The sequence below is a fragment of the Coffea arabica genome, chromosome 3c (assembly GCF_036785885.1).
Source record: "Coffea arabica cultivar ET-39 chromosome 3c, Coffea Arabica ET-39 HiFi, whole genome shotgun sequence".
Taxonomy (NCBI): Eukaryota; Viridiplantae; Streptophyta; class Magnoliopsida; order Gentianales; family Rubiaceae; genus Coffea; species Coffea arabica.
The window spans coordinates 24033431-24040514 of record NC_092314.1 but is presented as its reverse complement, the minus strand read 5'-3'; positions in this window follow the sequence as shown (position 1 = coordinate 24040514).

The window sequence follows — 7084 nt, the reverse complement described above, 5'->3', positions numbered from 1 at the left end:
AGTTCTCTAATGGACAAGTCGGTAGAACCATCTACGACGAGACGCAAGATTGCTCACAACCCTTGCCAAGGCAAGTAAAAAGGCTCGAATCTCTCTTAACTAGAAGAATCGAAATTAATCAAAATTTATTGATCCAACTTGTGTTCCAAACCCTTACAATGCAGGCCCTTTTATAGGCTAGAGGTTACTAAAATCCTAAGAAAACCCTAAAAGTGCAGTCGGCCATCTTGGTGTCGAGATGGGCCGGGTGTAGTTAATCTAACCCTAAGTAAAATTAAGGCCAAAATACCACGCTCTGTCCAATCAATTGGAGGCCCGCTTGACTCTCCCCGGGCTTGGATCACGGAGTAGATGATTTGCTTGTCTCCTTCTAGGCTTTCAATATCCCTATGGACTCCATGTTAGTCCTGGACCATTCGAACAAGGCCTTGGAGGGAACCCTGGAAGAGCTTGGCTCGTGCACGTGTGACTGGGCCCAATGGAACTCGGACAGTGTCATGGCGTGGGCCCTGATCCATGCACAAATCACTGATACGGTCCTCGATCAACTCTTTTCGAGACTCATAGCATGTTTGCGCAAGGATCTAGCGAGGTGGTCCAACGCTCGGATTGCGGAACCTAGAATCAAACGGACAACACGATTTGATTATAGACGGTAGAACGATGACTCCACAGAGATGAGTACTCTAATGGATAGGTCGGTAGAACAATCGTGACGAGACGCAAGATGATTTGGAATGCGGAACCTAGAACCAAACGACGACACGATATAATTATAGGCGGTAGAACGACGACACCACAGAGGGGATTACTCTAATGGATACATCTCGAACAACTCGTTTCGAGACACGTAGCACGTTTGCCCAAGGATCTAGCGAGGTGGTCCAACACTTGGATTGCGGAACCTAGAATCAAAGGGACGACACAATTTGATTATAAGCGGTAGAACGACGACTCCACCGACGTGATTACTCTAATGGATAGGTCGGTAGAACAATTTAAGACGCGACGCAAGATTGCTCACAACCTATGCCAAGGGAAGTAAAAAGGCTCGATCTCTCTTAACTTTAAGAATCGAAAATAATCAAACTTTATTGTTCCAACTTGTGTCCAAAACCCTTACAAAGCCAGCCCTTTTATAGGCTAGAGGTTACTAAAACCCTAAGGAAACTCTAAAAGAGCAGTCGGCCATCTTGATGTCGAGATGGGCCGGCCCATGCTTCTACTACGCAGTTAATCTAACCCTAAGCAACATTAAGGCCTAAAGACCACACTCTGCCCAATCAATTGGAGGCCCGCTTGACTCACCATGGGCTTGCATCATGGTATAGATGATTTGCTTGTCTCCTTCTAAGCCTTCAACATCCCAATGGACTCCATGTTGGTCTTGGACTATTCGAACAAGGCCTTGGAGGGATTCCTTGAAGAGCTTGGCTCGTGCACGTGTGACTAGGCCCAATGGAACTCGGACCGGATCATTGAGTGGGCCCTGATCCATGCTTACATCACTGATACGGTCCTAGATCAACTCGTTTCGTGACACGTAGCATGTTTGCCCAAGGATCTAGCGAGATGGCCCAACGCTTGGATTACGAAACCCATAATCAAATGAAAGACACGATTTGATTGTAGGCGGTAGAACGACGACACCACATATATGAGTTCTCTAATGGACAAGTCGGTAGAACCATCTACGACGAGATGCAAGATTGCTCACAACCCTTGCCAAGGCAAGTAAAAAGGCTCGAATCTCTCTTAACAAGAAGAATCGAAATTAATCAAAATTTATTGATCCAACTTGTGTTCCAAACCCTTACAATGCAGGCCCTTTTATAGGCTAGAGGTTACTAAAATCCTAAGGAAACCCTAAAAGTGCAGTCGGCCATCTTGGTGTCGAGATGGGCCGGGTGTGGTTAATCTAACCCTAAGCAAAATTAAGGCCAAAATACCACGCTCTGTCCAATCAATTGGAGTCCTGCTTGACTCTCCACAGGCTTGGATCATGGAGTAGATGATTTGCTTGTCTCCTTCTAGGCTTTCAATATCCCTATAGACTCCATGCTAGTTTTGGACCATTCGAACAAGGCCTTGGAAGGAACCCTTGAAGAGCTTGGCTCGTGCACGTGTGACTGGGCCCAGTGGAACTCAGACAGGGTCATGGCGTGGGCCCTGATCCATCCACAAATCACTTATACGGTCCTCGATCAACTCTTTTCGAGACACGTAGCATGTTTGCGCAAGGATCTAGCGAGGTGGTCCAACACTCCGATTGCAGAACCTAGAATCAAACGGACAACACGATTTGATTATAGACGGTAGAACGATGACTCCACAGAGGTGACAACTCTAATGGATAGGTGGGTAGAACAATCGTGGACGAGACGCAAGATGATTTGGAATGCGAAACCTAGAGCCAAACAATGACACGATATTATTATAGGCGGTAGAACGACGACTCCACAGAGGGGATTACTCTAATGGATACATCTCGAACAACTCGTTTCGAGAAACGTAGCACGTTTGCCCAAGGATCTAGCGAGGTGGTCCAACGCTTGGATTGCGGAACCTAGAATCAAACGGGACGACATGATTTGATGATAGGCGATAGAACGACGACTCCACCGAGGTGATTACTCTAATCGATAGGTCGGTAGAACAATCTAAGACGAGACGCAAGATTGCTCACAACCCATGCCAAGGCAAGTAAAAAGTCTCGATCTCTCTTAATTTTAAGAATCGAAATTAATCAAACTTTATTGTTCCAACTTGTGACCAAAACCCTTACAAAGCCAGCCCTTTTATAGGCTAGAGGTTACTAAAACCCTAACGAAACTCTAAAAGAGCAGTCGGCCATCTTGATGTCGAGATGGGCCGGCCCATGCTTCTACAACACAGTTAATCTAACCCTAAGCAACATTAAGGCCTAAAGACCACACTCTGCCCAATCAATTGGAGGCCCGCTTGACTCTCCATAGGCTTGCATCATGGTGTATATGATTTGCTTGTCTCCTTCTAAGCCTTCAATATCCCAATGGACTCAATGTTGGTCTTGGACCATTCGAACAAGGCGTTGGAGGGATTCATTGAAGAGCTTGGCTCGTGCACGTGTGACTAGGCCCAATGGAACTCGGACCGGATCATTGAGTGGACCTTGATCCATGCTTACATCACTGAAACGGTCCTAGATCAACTCGTTTCGTGACACGTAGCATGTTTGCCCAAGGATCTAGCGAGATGGTCCAATGCTTGGAATACGAAACCTAGAATCAAACGAAAGACACGATTTGATTGTAGGCGGTAGAACGACGACACCACAGATATGAGTACTCTAATGGACAAGTCGGTAGAACCATCTACGACGAGACGCAAGATTGCTCACAACCCTTGCCAAGGCAAGTAAAAAGGCTCGAATCTCTCTTAAGAAGAAGAATCGATATTAATCAAACTTTATTGATCTAACTTGTGTCCCAAACCCTTACAATGCAAGCCCTTTTATAGGCTAGAGGTTACAAAAATCCTAAGGAAACCCTAAAAGAGCAGTCGGCCATCTTGATGTCGAGATGGGTCGATCCATGCTTCTACTACACAGTTAATCTAACCCTAAGCAACATTAAGGTCTAAGGACCACACTCTGCCCAATCAATTGGAGGCCCGCTCGACTCACCCTGGGCTTGCATCATGGTATAGATGATTTGCTTGTCTCCTTCTAAGCCTTCAACATCCCAATGGACTCCATGTTGGTCTTGGACCATTCGAACAAGGCCTTGGAGGGATTCCTTAAAGTGTTTGTCTCGTGCACGTGTGACTAGGCCCAATGGAAATCGGACCGGATCATTGAGTGGGCCCTGATCCATGCTTACATCACTGATACGGTCCTAGATCAACTCGTTTCGTGACACGTAGCATGTTTGCCCAAGGATCTAGCGAGATGGCCCAACGCTTGGATTACGAAACCCAGAATCAAATGAAAGACACGATTTGATTGTAGGCGGTAGAACGACGACACCACAGATATGAGTTCTCTAATGGACAAGTCGGTAGAACCATCTACGACGAGACGCAAGATTGCTCACAACCCTTGCCAAGGCAAGTAAAAAGGCTCGAATCTCTCTTAACTAGAAGAATCGAAATTAATCAAAATTTATTGATCCAACTTGTGTTCCAAACCCTTACAATGCAGGCCCTTTTATAGGCTAGAGGTTACTAAAATCCTAAGAAAACCCTAAAAGTGCAGTCGGCCATCTTGGTGTCGAGATGGGCCGGGTGTAGTTAATCTAACCCTAAGTAAAATTAAGGCCAAAATACCACGCTCTGTCCAATCAATTGGAGGCCCGCTTGACTCTCCCCGGGCTTGGATCACGGAGTAGATGATTTGCTTGTCTCCTTCTAGGCTTTCAATATCCCTATGGACTCCATGTTAGTCCTGGACCATTCGAACAAGGCCTTGGAGGGAACCCTGGAAGAGCTTGGCTCGTGCACGTGTGACTGGGCCCAATGGAACTCGGACAGTGTCATGGCGTGGGCCCTGATCCATGCACAAATCACTGATACGGTCCTCGATCAACTCTTTTCGAGACTCATAGCATGTTTGCGCAAGGATCTAGCGAGTTGGTCCAACGCTCGGATTGCGGAACCTAGAATCAAACGGACAACACGATTTGATTATAGACGGTAGAACGATGACTCCACAGAGATGAGTACTCTAATGGATAGGTCGGTAGAACAATCGTGACGAGACGCAAGATGATTTGGAATGCGGAACCTAGAACCAAACGACGAGACGATATAATTATAGGCGGTAGAACGACGACACCACAGAGGGGATTACTCTAATGGATACATCTCGAACAACTCGTTTCGAGACACGTAGCACGTTTGCCCAAGGATCTAGCGAGGTGGTCCAACACTTGGATTGCGGAACCTAGAATCAAAGGGACGACACAATTTGATTATAAGCGGTAGAACGACGACTCCACCGACGTGATTACTCTAATGGATAGGTCGGTAGAACAATTTAAGACGCGACGCAAGATTGCTCACAACCTATGCCAAGGGAAGTAAAAAGGCTCGATCTCTCTTAACTTTAAGAATCGAAAATAATCAAACTTTATTGTTCCAACTTGTGTCCAAAACCCTTACAAAGCCAGCCCTTTTATAGGCTAGAGGTTACTAAAACCCTAAGGAAACTCTAAAAGAGCAGTCGGCCATCTTGATGTCGAGATGGGCCGGCCCATGCTTCTACTACGCAGTTAATCTAACCCTAAGCAACATTAAGGCCTAAAGACCACACTCTGCCCAATCAATTGGAGGCCCGCTTGACTCACCATGGGCTTGCATCATGGTATAGATGATTTGCTTGTCTCCTTCTAAGCCTTCAACATCCCAATGGACTCCATGTTGGTCTTGGACTATTCGAACAAGGCCTTGGAGGGATTCCTTGAAGAGCTTGGCTCGTGCACGTGTGACTAGGCCCAATGGAACTCGGACCGGATCATTGAGTGGGCCCTGATCCATGCTTACATCACTGATACGGTCCTAGATCAACTCGTTTCGTGACACGTAGCATGTTTGCCCAAGGATCTAGCGAGATGGCCCAACGCTTGGATTACGAAACCCATAATCAAATGAAAGACACGATTTGATTGTAGGCGGTAGAACGACGACACCACATATATGAGTTCTCTAATGGACAAGTCGGTAGAACCATCTACGACGAGATGCAAGATTGCTCACAACCCTTGCCAAGGCAAGTAAAAAGGCTCGAATCTCTCTTAACAAGAAGAATCGAAATTAATCAAAATTTATTGATCCAACTTGTGTTCCAAACCCTTACAATGCAGGCCCTTTTATAGGCTAGAGGTTACTAAAATCCTAAGGAAACCCTAAAAGTGCAGTCGGCCATCTTGGTGTCGAGATGGGCCGGGTGTGGTTAATCTAACCCTAAGCAAAATTAAGGCCAAAATACCACGCTCTGTCCAATCAATTGGAGTCCTGCTTGACTCTCCACAGGCTTGGATCATGGAGTAGATGATTTGCTTGTCTCCTTCTAGGCTTTCAATATCCCTATAGACTCCATGCTAGTTTTGGACCATTCGAACAAGGCCTTGGAAGGAACCCTTGAAGAGCTTGGCTCGTGCACGTGTGACTGGGCCCAGTGGAACTCAGACAGGGTCATGGCGTGGGCCCTGATCCATCCACAAATCACTTATACGGTCCTCGATCAACTCTTTTCGAGACACGTAGCATGTTTGCGCAAGGATCTAGCGAGGTGGTCCAACACTCCGATTGCAGAACCTAGAATCAAACGGACAACACGATTTGATTATAGACGGTAGAACGATGACTCCACAGAGGTGACAACTCTAATGGATAGGTGGGTAGAACAATCGTGGACGAGACGCAAGATGATTTGGAATGCGAAACCTAGAGCCAAACAATGACACGATATTATTATAGGCGGTAGAACGACGACTCCACAGAGGGGATTACTCTAATGGATACATCTCGAACAACTCGTTTCGAGAAACGTAGCACGTTTGCCCAAGGATCTAGCGAGGTGGTCCAACGCTTGGATTGCGGAACCTAGAATCAAACGGGACGACATGATTTGATGATAGGCGATAGAACGACGACTCCACCGAGGTGATTACTCTAATCGATAGGTCGGTAGAACAATCTAAGACGAGACGCAAGATTGCTCACAACCCATGCCAAGGCAAGTAAAAAGTCTCGATCTCTCTTAATTTTAAGAATCGAAATTAATCAAACTTTATTGTTCCAACTTGTGACCAAAACCCTTACAAAGCCAGCCCTTTTATAGGCTAGAGGTTACTAAAACCCTAACGAAACTCTAAAAGAGCAGTCGGCCATCTTGATGTCGAGATGGGCCGGCCCATGCTTCTACAACACAGTTAATCTAACCCTAAGCAACATTAAGGCCTAAAGACCACACTCTGCCCAATCAATTGGAGGCCCGCTTGACTCTCCATAGGCTTGCATCATGGTGTATATGATTTGCTTGTCTCCTTCTAAGCCTTCAATATCCCAATGGACTCAATGTTGGTCTTGGACCATTCGAACAAGG